This window comes from Puma concolor, chromosome F2 (genome assembly GCF_028749965.1).
Source record: "Puma concolor isolate L17-30 chromosome F2, mPumCon1.1.hap2, whole genome shotgun sequence".
In the NCBI taxonomy this organism is placed as follows: domain Eukaryota; kingdom Metazoa; phylum Chordata; class Mammalia; order Carnivora; family Felidae; genus Puma; species Puma concolor.
This window is the reverse complement of record NC_141684.1, coordinates 35,864,100-35,883,420: the sequence shown is the minus strand read 5'-3', so window position 1 is coordinate 35,883,420 and position 19,321 is coordinate 35,864,100. Positions and strand designations below refer to the sequence as shown.

The following is a 19,321-nucleotide window of genomic DNA, read 5'->3' as shown; positions in this document are numbered from 1 at the left end:
TGTGAAGAGTTGTAAAGCTCTTCAAACATATTTTATAATTCAGAATAGTTTCTAACGTAAGCTTTTTCTTTCTGTTAATTAAAGCAATGTAGTAAGATCTCACTTACTATACTACATGGCAAAGCACCTCTAAAACTTCACCAAATAGCAGCCATCCTTGGGTCTTATCTGTATACCTCCAGGGGAAAATGAAAGCATCTTCCCATGTTAGCCAGAAAGGTAAATATCAAAGGAATCCTGAAATAACTCATCGCAGAGAGGAGAGAGTCAGCATCCTATCAGGCCAACAGCCACTATGAGGCATAAAGTTTCAGCGTGACATTGCTGAGCCTGAACAGGGGGTCCCACGGAGTCTTGAGTACTCTGAGTCCACACTGCAAATGTAAAATGCTCTTCCCTCACACCAGTGGCGAACCTGTCTCAGAGCCGGATGCAGGTCACTGCTTTGCCAAGCCAACTGCAACACAGGCCACGACCCTCATTCCAGCTTGGCAGGAACAAACCCAAATGTTGCCTGATTCTCCTACAAATGTAATAATATCTAACAAGAGGCTGATTGGACAGCCCAAGATGTCATTTCCTCTAATTAAGGAATGCTCGAGAAAAACCAAAATAGCCACAAAGCACTGTCAGCAAAGCAATCAGCAGCGACAATTAGCTGTCAGCTCACAAGCTTGAGCTGAGCCTTGTGCAGGGAGCAGGGCTTGTAGCTGTGGCTTTCCAAATCAGCATGACAGCAAGAGTCCAGGATGACAAGGCCGCGGAGAGGGTTCAGAACCTGCTGCACACCGACGGGTGAGAGGAGCGGCAGCAGCTTGTTGGTTGGTGGGTTGCTGTGTGGCAATGGAGGGAGACCCTATGAAGAATCCTACAGTGACCTTCCAGAGTAGCTGGAAGTCTGCTGGCTACAGCCCATGCTGCATTCGCCACGAATGACCCTTCTCTACCTGGAACGATGCTACCCACTCTTGACAATGTATAAGCAGCCTGTCTGCATCTCCCTTGTGAGGAATTCACAACTCCAGGGCACGTGAGCTCTCTCCCTTCTCAACTCCCATAGCCAATTTCTGTCTATACTACAAGGTCATTAACAGGAGGAGTTGAGAAAAGTATATAAAGAAGCAAATATAACACAACTGTGTCACACTATGTAATAATACATAATAAGATTGCCGGGGGTGGGCGGAGCGCCTGGGTGGCTCGGTCGGTTAACCATCCGACTTCAGTTCAGGTCATGATCTCACAGTTCATGAGTTCCAGACCCGCGTCAGGCTCTGTTCAGAGCCTGAAGCCTGCTTCACATTCTGTGTCTCCCTCTCTCCCTGCCCCTCCCCTGCACGCACGTGTGCTCTCTCTCTCTCTCTCTCAAAAATAAACAAACATTAAGAAAAAAATTTTTAAAAGACTGTGTGTGTGTGTGTGTGTGTGTGTGTGTGTATGTGACAGACATATATGTATATACAATTATTAAGAGGAGCACCACTGTCCCCTCCCCCGCACCTCTGCCTGGGCACATAAAACTGTTTGTCTTCTTAAAACTACTGGAAAGTAATTTCTACCCTTTGCTGCATCCCTTCTCAAGTTGCTCAAGTTGCTGGGGCCAAGTAAGGAAAGGGACTTGGAGGTCTGGGCACCCTCCCTTCTACTTCTGGCCTCACACTTTCCCATGAAAGTGTATTTTAGCAACAGAATAATAGGAGACCTGATTATAGCTGACCCTGGCCATAATTTAAGCTCATTCTCAATCCAGCATCACTGGGAATAAAACTGATGTCTTGCTCCCTGTCTGAAGTCTGCATTTAGTTCTTCGCCCGTAGCAAACCCAGCCTTGATTTCTTTTGCAGCAGCAACATGTCCAACTCAAAGATACATTTCCCAGACTCCCTTGCAGCTAAGGGTGACCACTGACATTAAAGCAAAATTCACTGGCCTCAGGCAACTGAGATAACTCTTTGTCTGGGTTGACTCAGCTGGGAGGCATGACCTTGGGCTCTTCTGGAGGGCTTCTCTATCTACTTGCTGAGAACAACCACATACCTGATGGTCCCAAGTTGAAAAAGATATGTGAAAACAATTTAATAATATTGCCAGGACTCTTTGACTTCATGTCTCTCACTAAGGGGAAGGAAAGGTAGGCCTGCAAATACCTGGGTACGAAAGCAAAAGGAAAGACGAAAGGAAGGCAGGCACTATGATAATCCAGTGGTTGTGGCTGGCTTTTTTATGGTATCAAAGGAAAGAGGACAACTTGAGAATTGGGATGAACGTAAAATTAACTTTTATCGAAAGACGGGGAAAATGAAAAAAACTAGAATTCTGGCAGCACATTCTCATCACTGCATCACAAGGTACTCAAAGTTGGGAAGATTCAAAAGCTGAGGGCTCTTGGCATGGGTCTCCACAGAGGGATGGGTCCTTGGCTAGACCTTGGCTTTGAAGCCTCAATAGTAGCTTCATGTAGGAACTGAAACCAAGGTGGAGAGGAAGGCCAAACTGCCCCCATGAGGCAGGCTTCATAGGTCTAAGAAATACCTTTCTTTATAAGAGGAAGCAACAGAAAATCCCTGCTACCAGACAGACAGTCAAGGGTTTTGAGCGCTAGGGACCAAAGCTCAAAAAAGAATTTGAAAATAAAGGCATTAAGTATGCATATCAATCATTATTGTTCAGTGAAATCCAATAATTTAACTAGACAATGCATTTAAATGCCTTAATTCTGTGCACTATGTCCCGATTTATTCCTAAACTGGATTACCTTCACAATATTTTGACTTTGAAGGATTTTAATCTCATTATTGAAAGCACAGTTGGCTAAAAAGGAAAAGAAACAGTGATTATGTAAAACACCACTTCTCAAAGATCCGAGTGCGTAAGAATCCCTCCGGGTCTTGCTATCTTGTTAAAATGCAGGTTCTGATTCATCAGGTCTGAATGGGACCTGCATTCTGCTAACAAGCGCTCAGGTGATGCTGACGCTGCTGGTCCCCGGGCCACCCGTGCAGTAGCAAGGATGTAGAGGGTTAAACATATCCAAGCTGCAAGTCAATGTGACTGTTCCTGAGATGGCTGGGGAATCAAGATTTGTCTGGAATCGTCTGGAATTATGATACTGCACTGCTTGGCACCATGGACATCTGGCATTCTTCAAGATACTGCACTCTACCCCTTTTCTGAGAAGCTGCAAACCTCCAGAATGCCAGCTGTCCCTTTCTTGTCTTCTTTTAACTTGCTTCCCTTTCTCCTGTTTTCCCATGAAGGCAACTAGAGAAGGGAAAGGCGATCCTGCTCCTTCCCTCACCTCGGCTCACAGAATCAAGCTATTCTATTGTGTGATTCCCATCCCTATACGCAGTTATTTCCTGAGAAAGAAAAAAGAAGGCCAAGTAGGGCCAACCAAGAGAAGAAGAAAATTTAAATCCTCTCAGTGCTCCCATTAAGTGTTGAATTGTGGTTTTACTGCCTTCCTTTATTTCAGCCTTCGTCCATTTCTAGCTGGCGTTTTTATTTACAACCCAAATTTTCCTTTCTTGACAGTGGCTTTAAAAAGCTGCAACACAGTTCTGCGTCCACTGAAGACAAGAACGCCACAGAAAATATCACTTCCTAACAATGAGAGAAAGCTGCATAATTCCACAAAGTCACAACTTGTATCGAGCCGGCCAGACAGCTAAGATTACAAGGCAACCAGGTGGACTAATTTAGAGAATGACATGGACCTCCAAGGAGGGATGGGACACACAAACTGTCACCTTTGACAGAGTGCTCTAGGAGGAAAGAGCCATCATAAAAGCAGGGAAGAAAAAAACAGCTGAAATGTTAATGAATCCTAAAGGGCAAGTATGTGCTAACATGGAATTCCTGGGAGCCTCTCTCAAGCTTCTTTTCCCATCGGCTTCCAGTGGGTACTCACAAGAAGGATTGAGGGGAGGGTCTGAGACTGAAGAGTGATTCTTTATTTGGGCACAGGCAAGAAACCCATCCTCTTCCCACAACTTTGTTCCACAGTAAGCAAGAGCTTTCAACCACTGGGAGGGGAGCAGAAAACCTTCCCACTCCCAAGATCCAAGCAAAAAGATCCATGGATTCTTGAGAAGGGCAGAAGCAAAAGCTATCTACCCCTGATGGAAGGACAACAGACTCAGGCCCAGAATCCAGTGCTGACACAAAGAAGAAATCTGCTGCCACTCAGGGAGGGGCAGGATGCTCTCTCCCACCAAGACACCCACAGACACAAGGCAGAGATCGGCTGCTGTGAAGAGGAGCAAGGAACCAGGACAAAGCCCAGGTCCCAAGGTGTGGACACACAAGGCCCGCCCAAGACTGAGGCTGGACCAGGAAAGCTGACGACCTCACCACCAAAGCCACCACATTACACCGAGCACCGAGCAAAATGAGCACCAACGTGGAGAGAGATCCCCTCAGCAGAACAGGTGTGGCATGTCTGCCGAAGGCTAAGGACGGGGGTTTAGACAGTGGGAAAACCCTCTGGCACACCAGGCCAACGAAGCATAAGGTGACTATGGTCCACCACTGGACAACGCTGGAGTCTGGCAGGCTGAAGGTAACTACAGCCACCAGGAGCCCAAACCCCCCCAAACTCCGTATCAATAACGGTTCCTGTCATCTGCTAACAAGATTACTCAAACCCTCACATCGATGACCTTACAAAAGAAAAAGTGTCCACCATGAAACCAAAATTATGACGTATTTTAAAAAACTAAGGAAAAACAACCCACTGTCAGGATAAAGCAACTTACAGAACTAGACAGCTATGACTCACATATTGGAACACTCAGACTGAGATTTTAAAATAGCTATGATTAATATGTAAAAGGTGCTCATTAAAAGAAGAATAAAATGCAGGAAAAGATGGAAAAAATCATGGAAACTGTAGGAAACAAATTCTAGAAATAAAAATGTATATCAGAAGTAAAGGTTTCCTTTGATAGGCTGATGAGGAGATAGGATACATTTAAAGAAAAGAATCCGTAAACTTAAAGACTGGTCAAAAGAAATTATCCAAGGAGAAAGAATTTTTTTTTAAGTATCCAAGAACTGTAGAACAATATCAAATAGTCTGATATGCATGTAATTAGAGTACCAGAGGAGGAGGAGAGAAAAAAAAGTGCCAAGGTAATTAAAAAAGAAAAAGGATAGCTTTTTTAACACATAGTGCTGGAAATTTAGATGTCCATATAAAAAAGTAAACCTTGACTTTTACCTCACACCAGATACAAAAATTACCTCAAAATGTGTCATATAACTAAATGTAAAGCTTAAAACTATGTAATTTCTAGAAAAAAAAAACAAGAACATATTTGTATTCTTGGTTTTAGAATCCTGACAACCATAAGAGAAAAAATTTTGATTAAGTTGAACTTCATGAAAATTAAAAACTTCTGATCTTCTAAAGCACGTTTGATAAAAAGCTTGTATCCCCAATATATTCGATTATAGATCAATAACAGAAAGATAGGTAACAGGAGTTTAAAAATGGGGGAATGATTTGAACAGACATTTCACCAAAGATATACAGACGCCAAAGAAACACTTGAAAAGGTGTTCAACATTAGGAATCACTAGGGAAGGGAGAATTAAAGCTACAAGAAGGTACCACTATATACGAACTCAAACTGCTAAAATTACAAAGACTGATACTAAGTGCTGATAGGCTGTGGAGTAACTAAAACTTTCCTATATTGCTGACTGGAATGCAAAATGGCACAGTCATTTTTGAAACAGCTAGAGGGATTTTTCTTAAACAACGTTAAGCATACAGTCGCTATACTTACCACGTGATCCAATAATCCTACTTGTAGTAATTTACCCAAGAAAAATGAAAATATAAATCTGTACAAAGACCCATTAATCAGTGACTACAATAGCTTTGCTAATATAGCCCAAAACTATCGATAACCCAAGTGCTCATCAACTGGTGAATGGATAAACACGTTGTGGTACATCCACACGATGGAATTCTACTCAGTAATAAAAAAGAACAAACTACTGATACGGGAAAAGCAGGCAGGAATCTCAAAGACTTTATGCTAAATGAAAGAAGCCTGAAATGAAAGTTTACATATTGGACAACTTGATTTACATATTATGAGAAAAGAAAAACCCTGGAACAGAAATCAGATCAGCGGTTGTCAAGGGCTGCAGGTAAAGAGAGTCCAAAGGAACACTCTTTCAGATGTTGGATATACTCTGCATTGTGACCATGGTCATGGTTACATGATTGTATACAGTTGTTGAAATTTATTAAACCATAAATTTCAAGAGAGTGAATTTTACTGTGTATTACTTACACCTCAGTAAGCCTAACCAAAATAAATAAATAGATAGTACTACAGACAGCTTACTTGACAACTATATCATAAATAAATATTCATTTAAAAAAAAAAAAAGCTTCTCAACTTAAAAAAAATAGTACTACAGCAAAAGGAATGTGCCTGGTCAAGTGTGTACCCACATAGAAAAAATTAATCTTGACCCTTTACTTCACATCATACACAATACAATCAATTTCAGATGTATTATAGATCAAAATGTAAAAATAAAATCATACAGCTTTCAGAAGAAAACAGAAAACATCTTTCTGATCTTGGAATAATGCCAAAATTTCTTAAATAGAACAGGAGTGCCAACCACAAAAGAAAAAAAATGAATAATTTATATCATTTTAAAGGAATTTCTGTTCATTAAAAACTGGAAGATAAACCACAGGAAAAAGAGGAGATATTTACAATATATATAACCTGGCAAAGGCTCAAATCCAGAACACTTATTATTAAAAATGTCTACAATTCAATAAGAAAGACAATTCACTAAGACAACCCAATTTTATTTCCAAAAGACTTGAATAAGCACCTCAATTTTTTTAAGATTTGAAAAGGACTTTCATAAACAAGATATACAAATGGTCAATTAATATATGAATATGTACCCAACTTCATTAGTCGACAGGGAAATGCAAGTTAAAACTACAACTTGATATTATACACCTACCAGCAGAGCTTAAATTAAAAAAACAATCCAACAAAAACAGAAAATACCTTGTACTGGCAAAAATATAGAAAATCAGAACTATCACACACTCCTGATTGGCAGTTAAATTTTTAAATTAATGCAACCATTTTGGAAAACTCTTTGATAGTATTTGCTGAAGTGGAACATACACCTACCCCAAGACCCAGAAATTCCCCTCCTGCATACAAAGCCAACAGAAATGTGTCTATAGAGCCACAAACAAAACTTACCAAAACTGACTCAGGAAGAAATAGAAAACCTAGATAAATCAGAAGTTAAAACACAGGGTAAAAATTCCTCCCACAAAGAAAACAACATGCCCAAACTGGTTCATCATTAAGTTTCATCACACCTTCAAGGAACCAGTAATTCTAATATTTTGAAAACCATTCCTGAAGAGGAAAATACCAGACAGGAAAATTTTGGCCAATCTTGGGACTAAAATTTAGCAAACTACATCTCGCTGAGTGTAGAAAGGATAATGCACCATGATCAAGTTTGGTTTTATCTTAGCAATGCAAGCTAGCTTAACATCCTAAAATTAATTAAAGTCAATTACCATGAACAAGATTTTTATCAAGGGATAAAAATCATTTGATCACCTCAGTAGATTAGAAAAGCATTTAATAAAATTCAACATGCAGGTGAAATTCACTTTGAACAAACTAGGAATAGGAGAGAAACTTCTTAATCTGATAAAGAATATTATTAAAGTAACACCATCAAATTATGTCCCATAATTGATTTGACACAACTTAACTACCATTGCATGTTTAGATTCTTTCCTCCTTATTTGGCTATTATAATTTATGCTGTGATAAACAGCTTTGTGCATGTTGATACCGTTGCCTAACCTCCCTGTGCCTTAATTTCCTCATGTGCAAGATGAAAATAAAGCAGCACCTGACTCAGAAGGCTATGGCAAGGCTCAAATAAGATGTTGGATTTAGGTCTTAGGGAGTCTTGGGAGAAAAGTATGGCTTATAAATCTGAAAAATCTTATTCTATATTTACCTGGTGGCAGATTTCTCAAAGCACACCGTAGGCTCAAGTCAGAAGAAGTCACTCTGTCAAAAACAAATAAAGTTATTGTCTTAGGTTACCAGGAACTAAGGATGTAATATCTGAGGAATGCAACCGACGATGGGAAATACCACTCGCTCCGGGATTCCCCTGCAGCATTTGGACTTCTGCCCATCCCGGCTTCCTTCCCCCAGTCAAGTGAGGATGACTACTATCATACTCTTTTCATCTGCCCTCGACCTACAGCACTCCATTTCTGCCCAACAGCCAGAATGACAATTCTAAAATTTGAGCATGGCACGCTATACCTCTCCTGGAACCCCTTCCACAACTTCCTCTTACTCTTGGGATAAAGGCCAACCTCCTTGCCATGTCTTCTAAAGGCCCTTCATCATCTGTTGCCCACCTACTTCTCTAGCTTTGTTTCTCATCTCTGTTACCACTGTCTGTGCTCCAGCTACACTGGACTTCCTTCAGCTTCTCCTTCGTTGCCACCTCCCTGCTTTTATACACACGGCTCTCCCTTTCCTACTCCCTTCCCCACTCCCTCCCCCTTCCCCACTCACCTCCACATGACTAACTCCTACTGGTCCTTCCATTCTCCACTCAAGTGTCACTTCTTCAGCCAGACCATCCACTCCCCTTGACTATCTTAAGTTCCTCTATTTACTTTCCCAAAGAAGCCTGCACTTTTCTCTAACATCATGCATGCAACTACTTACTCAGTATATCTCGTCTTCTCTGTGAGCCCAGGGATCATAGTTATTTTGTTTACAGCTATATCCTTATGCCTTGCCTAGCACTGGTCTCACAGTAAAAACTCAATAAATATGTATAGAGTTAAAGAATTACTAAACTCCCTCCTCATTCCTGAGCTTTCTAACTCATCTTTTGATTCATGCTGCTAATTTAACAGACTTCCTCGTTCACTACCACATACCATCAATTGTTAAGGTTCACTGATTGTACAGACAATGCTGTTTTAAAGAACAGTAAGAAAAAAATTGGCTGCAAATTAAATTGTGATACAATACTAACATTTAGAACTTTAATTTTATACTTATTGAAAGTCTCTATTAGACTTATGTAAGACCTGAGTTTTATTATACCCATCAAAAAGGAGAGTATGAAAATGTAAGTGAAATAAATTGGTTAGGTATGCAAATTTACTTTGGTTTAGGCATTCAGTCGGAAGCCACTCTTCAAATGACAGTTGACATAATATCCAATGAGTGTGTTTTCCCACACAATATTGTCCTCTATGCCACCAAAGCCTTTAGTAATGCAGCATTTCCTTTTTTTTAAGTTTATTTATTTTGAGAAAGAGAGAGAATGCATGCACATGCACATGGGAAAAGGGCAGAGAGAGAGAGAGAATCCCAAGGAGGCCCCGCCGTGTCAGCACCGAAACCCACGTGGGGCTCTAACTCACGAACCATGAGATTATGACCCTAAGCAGAAATCAAAGAGTCGGACGCTTAACCAACTGAGCCACCCAGGCGCCCCAGCAATGCAGCATGTTTTAAAAGTGTTCAAGTATTGTATCTGGGATCTTCTTCTGAGCTTCGGATGCTTTTCCACAAGTGTTGGTGTTGGCAAGAAGATCTTACTAATAGATGCCAGGAGATTTCAGTCAACACCTAGGACTTACATTCCTTTCTCAGATGGTCATCAAATGGATCGCTGACTGAATCGCTGGGGGAGGGGTTTCCGTTGTCTTCTTCTGCTACCAGAACTACCAAGTTCACACGTGCCCAGGCAATGCAACTACGGCACAAATACCACCGGACCAATTGCAACACAAGATGCATTTGGTTGTAGACACATTCCGGTATCAGAGTCTCAAAATGTGAGAAAAATAAAACTCGACTCAGAAGCAATGAAACATGAGAGGTTAAAAAAAAAACTCTTCAGAGAACTTAGGAAAGTCAATAAAGCAAGAATGCAAATAAATAAAAGGAATAAAAGTCAATAAAAGGAAGAATGCAAATTCTCTCTCTCTCTCTCTCTCTCTCTCTCTCTCTCTCACACACACACACACACACACACACACACACACACACACACACACAAGCATGATCAGAAATTTTGACTTCTCACACACTGAAGTATGGAAATGAGTGCTCAAGGCACTGGCCTGGGAAGGCAGGGGGCAAATTTGGCCCCACTCCACCAGCCAGGTCCTGGCACAGTTGCCTCCACCCTGGAGGAAGAAGGCAATTCCTGACTTTCCACCAGCCCAGCCGTGCCCTCATGGACAGAGTCCTCCCCGAGGTGTGTCCTCTCCCTAACTACTTTTAACCTCTAACTTTTTACCTATTAAAATACTTTTTTTCCCCTTCTTATTCTGTGTGTATGATTTTTAAAAAACAGATCTGCCCGCTTAAAGTTTTAGCTGTATAATACAGTGCCGTTAACTATAGGTGCCATGTTGTACGGCAGATCTCTAGAAGCTGTCCACCTTGCATGATTGAAACTTACATCCACTGAACAGCAACTTCCCTTTTCCACCTCCCCCAGCCTCTGGCAACGATCACTCTAGCTTCTGCTGTACGAGTGTGACTGCTTTAGACACTTCTGATTAAGTAGAATCATGCAAGACTGGCTTATTTCGCTTCACATAATGTCCTCAGGGTTCATCCATGTTGCTGCAAATGACAGGATTTCCTTCTTTTTTAAGGCTGAGTACTACTCCATGGTATGTATATACCATGTAAAATATCATTTTTAAGGACACCACTTTTAAGTTAAAGGAAAATTCTTAGAAACGTGCCATCACATTAGAGCAGAGCAGACTATAGTGCCAGGGGTTTCCTCATCCCCAGTCCAGTATTCCAGGGTCTTGGGGTCTCAATTTGTGAATGCTCATCAATGGCAGAGAAAAGGAGGAAAAAAGAGACACCACCAAATAAGCCAGTGGGCGTCTCTGTGCCCCAGTTTCCTCACCTGTAAAATGGTCATAGTCAGGGTTCCAGGAGGAAAGAGATTACACACTCGAATGGGCGTTTTAATGAAGGGGATTATTTACAGGGCATGGACAGGGTTAAGGAAACTGCCAAGGGATAAAGTAGGTACCTCCTATTGGCCAAATCCGAAGAGAAGCCAGAGGGCAGATAAGCCCATTGATGTGATCCCTGGAGATGAGCATCCCAAGGCTGAAAACAATGTTGAGAAGGAGATGACAGAGAATTTGGGGACGGCAGAGAATACCCAGCACATGTCATCTCTGAGTTCCCATAGAATTCTAATATTCTGTGACCATTCTGGTACAGAATTAAGCTTTATAACAGCAAGAAAAAAATTCTGTTTACTTCAAAGATTTGAGGATAATCCACCAGGATGCATTTTTCCATCCCTCTGTGTGCTTAGCCCAGACAACAAGCACTCATTTGCTGCTCCTGGAAACAGCTCATATTAAGAACATCACACTAAGCATTCCCTGTTTTCCTTTAACTGAGCTCTTACAAATGTAGTGGGATTCCGTTTGGAGCTAGTAATTGATGTTCCTCCTCCTCGTCTTAGCCCCTGAGACCCTCCCCTTTTCCGGAAGGAGGATCCTGTAGCATCCACGACCTCACAGATGAGATGTTCCAGCAGGAGCAGAGAAAAGGCTTTTGGCTTTCTAAAGCCCAGCACTTAGTCTCAGAGCACAGACAACAGAGCCAGAGCAATGTTTACCACCTGCTCCAGCCCCCAAACCCCACACCCAGACCAGAAGATTATTTTGTGGGGAGAAAGTGTAGAGAGAAAGGACCGAGCAGACATTGTGGTTCCTGAGCATGGGGCTCCCACAGCCTTTCCCCACAAGCTGAGACAGTAAATGGTTAAGTACCCCATGGGTTATTTCCCTCTTCTCACTCACAACTCATTTTCAAATCTCCCCTGCTTTCCCTGGCTGGGCCAGGCTCCAGGTACCACCTTGCCCACCGCACGCCCGCCCTCCAGCAGCGGCGAAGGCTACAGGCCTCGGGAGTCACAGGGGTGTTCAGTCCTAGGACACAAGTGTGAGATTTCTAACTTCAGAAATCAAGGATCCTTTCAAAAGTCTCATTTTGATCAGTGGTTGTTCTAGAGAAGTTCCTGGTATCACCTGTTTTAAGGACTCAGGCAAAGGTGCTGTCCAGTTTCTAGCATCTGTCCTTTCCGGAATTTCGAGGCAATGCCATGCTCCAAAGGGCATGGGGTTTTGCTGAAACTGTTCTACAGATGTCCAGCTGGGCGGAGACAGCCATTAGAGAGATGTCACACAGTGGCGTGAAAGCTCTCTCAGAATAGAGGAGAGTCACGCTGAGTTAGAATGAAAACCCATTTGGAAAAAAACAGAAATACGTGTTCTGAGAAAACCACATCTTTTCTTCTTTCAAACGAGTTAGGTTATTTCCAAGCGGCTTCATGATGTGAAAAAGACTAACTTCTGGCAAATAAACTAAAAGCAGGAGGGAGGCTGCCATTCTGCCCCTTTGAAAGGGGGAGTCTAGGTGGGCTGGAGGGTTCAATAATTATCTGATTGACTGTGGCCAAATTGCCTCACCTCTCTGTGTCTCGTTTTCCTCATGTGCAAAAATACCAGGGGTCTGGATTAAGAGAATTACTGAGGTCCTTTCCAACTCTAAGAATATATGACTTTCAAGCTGGAAAAGAGACTTTCCAGTTCAGAGTCCAAGGATTTGCTATTGAAAAATGAAGCAATGTAAGAGGAAACGCCATTATCAGCCAACGGGCTGTAGTCTGACAAATAACAGAAAAGAAATGCTCTGTGGAGCCTGTCACTTGACACGTTATAGCTGCATTCCCAGCGTGGATGATACCATACAAATGGGTTATTCCATGCATCTCGAGAATGCCCCGACCATATTAGGAACTCTCCTAAGTGGCTCCTCTCCTCTGTAACATTACACAGTGCCGTTCCTGACATGGCCATTTCAGTCAGCTTCAGACTCAACTCTAGATGAAAATATTACAGTTGGATGATTTGTCAAGTGCTAAGTCTAATCCTTGCAGCTCTTTTTCCAGAGTCCTTAAAAAGAAGAGTGCCAGATGTTAGACTTGTATATTTAATGGGAAACTGAATGGGGAAACAAAACAAAACAAAACAAAACGCAGCAAGCCTCGTTGTAATATTTAACTGTTTTTGAAAACCCACCATCTAAACAAACCAAAAATAACATATTTTCAAAACTGTGACAAAGTCAAATGTCTCTTAAGTACAAAAAATAAGTCTGTCATGGGCCATTCAGAATAAAGCAATCTGTCAGTTGTAAAATGCAAGCACTCCTTTATAAGTAGTTTGCATGCTTCCAACTCCCTCAATAAAAACCATGTTAACATATCAAAAATATCCAGAGAGAATTTCATCAATGTCAGAAAACACTAGCTAATCAGTTACTTAGGTGACATCAGGCTGGATCTCCCACAAGCACTTAGCACTTATCAGGGATAAATATAACTCATCATCTATTGCCCAAGCTGGTCCCCTTCTTGCTATCCCTTTCCACTCATCACACAAGCCAGGATACTGGACATCATTTAATACTCCTCTCATTGATAACCAAGTTCTATAGATTGCACCTGCTGAGCGTCTCGGTCTCCTATCCTCGTCCCTACTGTCACTCCCCAAGTCAAGCCTTCACCCTCTATCTACTGGACAATTTCAAAGTCTCTTAGCCTTTTTTTTTTTTTTAAATGTTTATTTTTATTTTTGAGACAGAGAGAGACAGAGCATGAACAGGGGAGGGCCAGAGAAAGAGGGAGACACAGAATCTGAAACAGGCTCCAGGCTCTGAGCTGTCAGCAGAGAGCCCGACGCGGGGCTCGAACTCACGGACCGTGAGATCATGACCTGAGCAGAAGTCGGACGCTTAACCGACTGAGCCACCCAGGTGCCCCAGTCTCTTAGCCTTTCATGTCATCAATTAATTCATCCATCCTCGACATTTATCTTTTTCAAAGATAAATGACATTTGACATGTCATTTCCCTGTCCATACCCACTCTTCAATGGGTTACTTACAGAAAGAACCTAAACTTCAGCATAGTGTCCCCCCTCACACCATGTGCTCCAACCTGGTCACAACTGCTTAGTTTTCCACTGATTGTGATATCCAGGTCTCTGTGTCCTAGCCAACCATCTCCTCCCCATCCCACCTCCAAAAGGGTCCATCTAACAATTCTGCTTCTTGGGAGATGAAAACTCCTCCCTGGGCCTATGCAGTCCATCCCCTCCCTCTCTCTTCACCTGACACTGCCCTCCTTCTCCACTGCTCAGATCCGGGTGTCCCAGCCCTCTGTAGGGTCTGCCTCGCTCCTTCAGGCAGCCATTGGTACATGTGGAGGCCCTTTCCTAACTACTCTCCACTTGCCTAACATGAACTCATTCTTTGGCTCTCAAGGTCAGTGTGATTTCCTCTGAGAGACTTTCCCTGACCTCTCAAAAGAAAATCTGGTTCTTCTGCTGCATACTAGGCAGCCTACTCTTCTTTTCCCTTATTGCACTTAATCACAACCAACGGTTACGTGTTCATTATCGTGGTTATTAATTCCAAACCCATCACCCTCCATGGACACTGACCTCGATGAGGTAGAGACAGTTCAGATCCAAAATTTACCCCCAGAGGCTAGCACAGTGCCTAGCACACAATAAAAGTTTTTAGACCAATTCATGGTATTGCCAGCTTCACTTGCTTTGCAAAAAGCTCCTTTCACTCCTCCCCGAGTCCCCACATCTTCAAGCTACTGGGTTGGGTGGGCTCTAGGGAGGAAGTTTGGCCTTTTTTTTTTTTTTTTCAATGTTTATTTATTTTTGGGACAGAGAGAGACAGAGCATGAACGGGGGAGGGGCAGAGAGAGAGGGAGACACAGAATCGGAAACAGGCTCCAGGCTCTGAGCCATCAGCCCAGAGCCCGACGCGGGGCTCGAACTCACGAACCGCGAGATCGTGACCTGGCTGAAGTCGGCCGCTTAACCGACTGCGCCACCCAGGCGCCCCAGGCCTTTCTAAAGCCTCAGGACCAACTTCCAAAGCCCTCACCTCTCTTCCCCCCTCTCCTTTACTCCAACCCATTAACTCATCTCAGATTGTTCGTCCCTCAATTATACAAAGCAGGGAGCAAATCTGGCAAAGGTGGAACTATCTTTAGAGAATCAAGGAGGAAGAAGAAACTTAGTGGGTAAAAGCAAAATTCTCTGAGGGGGAGAGGAGCGGAATTTCAAACACTGCATGTTAACGGTATGTGTTGCTTGTGCATACACACGTGCACACACATACAAACACGCAGGCAGAGAGACTATGCATGATTAAAAGAGGTGGAAGAGACAATGGCTCCAAAACCTATTTAAGAACACAACAGGGGGGCGCCTGGGTGGCGCAGTCGGTTAAGCGTCCGACTTCAGCCAGGTCACGATCTCGCGGTCCGTGAGTTCGAGCCCCGCGTCGGGCTCTGGGCTGATGGCTCAGAGCCTGGAGCCTGTTTCCGATTCTGTGTCTCCCTCTCTCTCTGCCCCTCCCCCGTTCATGCTCTGTCTCTCTCTGTCCCAAAAATAAAAAAATTAAAAAATTAAAAAAATTAAAAAAACGTTGAAAAAAAAATTAAAAAAAAAAAAGAACACAACAGGGACTGTGTATTAGGTGGTTTAGGAATTACTGTTAATTGTCTTGGGTATAATCATGATATTGCGGTTATGTGGAATAATGTCCCCATTCACTTGAGAAGTATTTGGGGGTGAAGTATCATTGTATTCTCAACCTGTATTCAAGTGAGTCAGAAAAGAATGTGCACATGTATAGAAAAAACTTGCTTAAACACAAACTTGATCCAATGTGTGTATATATGGAACAAGCAAGAACGAGAAAGCGCGTGTAGCAAAATGAGATTGTGACTATGTACTATTCTGTCAACTTTTCTGTCAGTTGGTTTTAAAAATAAAAAACGAATGAAAAATAAAAAAATAATAGGTAAGGAAATAAAGGCCCTTTCACATGTGCACTAAATATCCCCCACAACGCCAAATATTCTTATAAGCGCTCGCTGCACTGACCTGAGGGGGAAACAACACCCACAGCCCTTCATGTTGGGAGCGATTATTTACTAAGCCCTCAGGGAATGCAGCTTTCTGATGGAAAAGTAAGAGCTTCTGGGCAGTGCCTGGAGGAGGACTAGCCCTGGAGGAATCAAGGTAACCTCCTGAGCATTTCCTGATGGCCTCAGCACAGCGGCCCCTGCACAAGACAGTCTGCCTTCTTCTTTGCCCTTATACCTCCCCTCCTGATAAATGACCACGATTCAAACATGAATATGATGCAGCCCCAATCCTCCAGTTTTTATTCCAAGAATGCCTGCTTAATTTATTGTTCAAATGAAGACACTTTTCAGAGTGAAAGAGGATGCTAACCAGACAGGGTGCTAGGACAGAGCATATATTGGGGCTGTCCCAGGAAATCTGGAGCTGTCTTGGGAACATCTGGATATATCGTCATCCTATTTATTTTCCAGGAGTGGGTATATTAGACACATAAAATGCTGGCAACAACAATGTTCATTTAACTATGTAACAAAATAATACAAAGCAACTGCCATCGACAAATTGCCTGGAAGTTCAAAGGTAGGATAAAGTAATTTCTTTGGAGGAATCAGGAAGAAATTCATGAAGGAGGGCCATTTCACATTGGTCTTAAAAACAAGAATAGTATTTCTGTACGTAGAGATGGAAGGGAAGGGAAGGCCATTCCAAATGGAAATAATTACATGAGCAAAGGCCAAAGTAGGAAAGCATGACAGTTTACCAGGGAAATTGAAGCAATCTAATGTAGCTGATCTGAAGGGGTGTCCAAAGGAAAAAGAAGAGATGAACCTAGAGAGGTCAATTGGAAGCACAGTGAAAAGTATATACTCAGTCCAATAGGCAACAGAGAGTCACTGAGCGTTTTTGAGAAGGACAGTAATAAGGCTGCAGAGGGCCTTGAAAGTCAAGCTAAAGAATGAAGGCCCCCTAAGTCAAGCTAAGACTTAAGAATCAGATAGATCTTTTGTAGAACAATCTTCTACAATAAAACACCCATAAGTATTAACCAGTCTGCAAATAAGAATGATATAAACCAAAAGAAAACTGTCACAGAATGAGAGAAGCTATTTGCAAATGACATATCAGATAAAGGGCTAGTATCCAAAATCTATAAAGAACTTATCAAACTCAACACCCAAAAAACAACTAATCCAGTGAAAAAATGGGCAAAACACATGAATAAACACTTCTCCAAGGAAGACATCCAGATGGCCAACCGACACATGAAAAAATGCTCAACATCACTCATCATCAGGGAAATACAAATCAAAACCACCATGAGATACAACATTACACCTGCCAGAATGGCTAACATTAACAACTCAGGCAACAACAATTTTATTTCAATAAATAAAATTTAAAGAAAGTATCTTTTAGGGAAATACAAATCAAAACCACAATGAGATACCATCTTACACCTGTCAGAATGGCTAACATTAACAACTCAGGCAATAACAGATGTTGGCGAGGATGTGGAGAAAGAGGATCTCTTTTGCATTGTTGGTGGCAATGCAAGCTGGTGCAGCCACTCTGGAAAACAGTATGGAGGTTTCTCAAAAAACTAAAAATCGACCCAGCAATTGCACTACTAGGCGTTTATCCACGGGATACAGGTGTGCTGTTTTGAAGAGACACATGCACCCCCATGTTTATAGCAGCACTATTGGCAATAGCCAATGTATGGAAAGAGCCCATATGTCCATCGATGGATGAATAGATAAAGAAGATGTGGTATATATATACAATGGAGTATTACTCGGCAATCAAAAAGAATGAAATCTTGCCATTTGCAACTACATGGCTGGAACTGGAGGGTATTATGCTAAGTGAAATTTAGTCAGTCAGAGAAAGACAAAAGTCATATGACTCCACTCATGAGGACTTTAGGAGACAAAACAGATGAACATAAGGGAAGGGAAACAAAAATAATATAAAAACAGGGAGGGGGACAAAACAGAAGAGACTCATAAATATGGAGAACAAACTGAGGGTTGCCGGAGGGGTTGTGGGAGGGGGGATGGGCTAATTGGGTAAGGGGCATTAAGGAATCTACTCCTGAAATCATTGTTTCACTACATGCTAACTAATTTGGATGTGAATTTTAAAAAATAAAAAATAGAATTAAAAAAAACAACTGTCACAGACTGATGTCATAAGCTTCTCAAAACCACCTTTATTCCTTCTGATGGGTGGTTCTGTTTTTGTGTGCTAGGTCAAGTATTACTTCTGGCAAATTTTCTCAGGAGCCCTGTGGCCAGAAAGCCAGTGTCACAGAAACAGAAACAAGAGAGTTAAAATGTTCAGAATTGTCCAAGCTTGAGAAGATGAAAAGAGAAAGCACAGCACTTGAACCAAAGGAAAAGCAGGTTACCAACAGGGGAGGGATGTGATAAATTTCCTTTGAAGATCGGAAATTATGTTTTGAAGGCAAAGCTAATTTTAATGCAAATTCTTCTACCCCCCACACACAAAAAAGCCTGAGGCAATCTCACATTTAATAAGATTAATTATAGTTTTTCCCAAAGGTTAATTTATAGATATGCATTGGATTACATGGAGAATTTTACAGGGGAAAAATTAAGACAGTGTTTTGACCATTTTTAGTTTTATCCCAGATATCTGACTAGACAAGAGCACATGCCTCATAGAAGAATATGTTATTGTAGAGAAAACTATTAATATCAAATCTTTTCAGCAAAGCAATCTCATTTCCAGAGAGAATGGCCCGACAGGAAGCCAGTGCTCTGGTCTCTAAACACAAAGCCCAGAATATTTGTAAACAGAAAGCACATATGCTCTTTCTATAGAGGGCGTGCCCTGTTCTACAAACACTATTCCCTGGTCAGCTGAGGCCATAAAAGAATGAAGAAAAGGTTGATCGAGAGAAGTAGTTCTTGAATTTTCGATCCATGGAGTTTTATATCTACAAGGACACCCAGGAAAAGTAAGCAGGAGCCAACTTGAAAAGGCTGCCACTGGGCTTTGAGCTTGCAAAATGATAATTGTAACTAAATGCTTACATCCCCAAGGTCACACACGTATATACACCTTTGGAAGATGAAAGGGAACAAATTCATTATTTTGAAACCTGATAAACAAGAAGATCCAAATATTTTTCTTGTCTCTCCTATTATATGAACTATATACCACTGAGTGACCAAAAAATAGAGGGAGGTAAACAATTCTTTATAAAAGTATTCCACCTGATAAA

The 19,321-nt window shown here is 41.9% G+C and overlaps 1 protein-coding gene across 3 annotated transcripts in view; it reads right to left on the bottom strand.

Annotated features, from left to right (window-relative positions):
* Positions 1-19,321, bottom strand: part of NCALD (neurocalcin delta) — a 404,040-nt gene that overhangs the window by 268,053 nt on the left and 116,666 nt on the right. For all 3 annotated transcript variants that reach the window (XM_086695133.1, XM_086695132.1, XM_025922630.2), the window contains exon 2: positions 8,044-8,096. The gene's annotated coding sequence lies outside the window, so the exon portion shown is untranslated. The remainder of the gene's footprint in view (positions 1-8,043; positions 8,097-19,321) is intronic.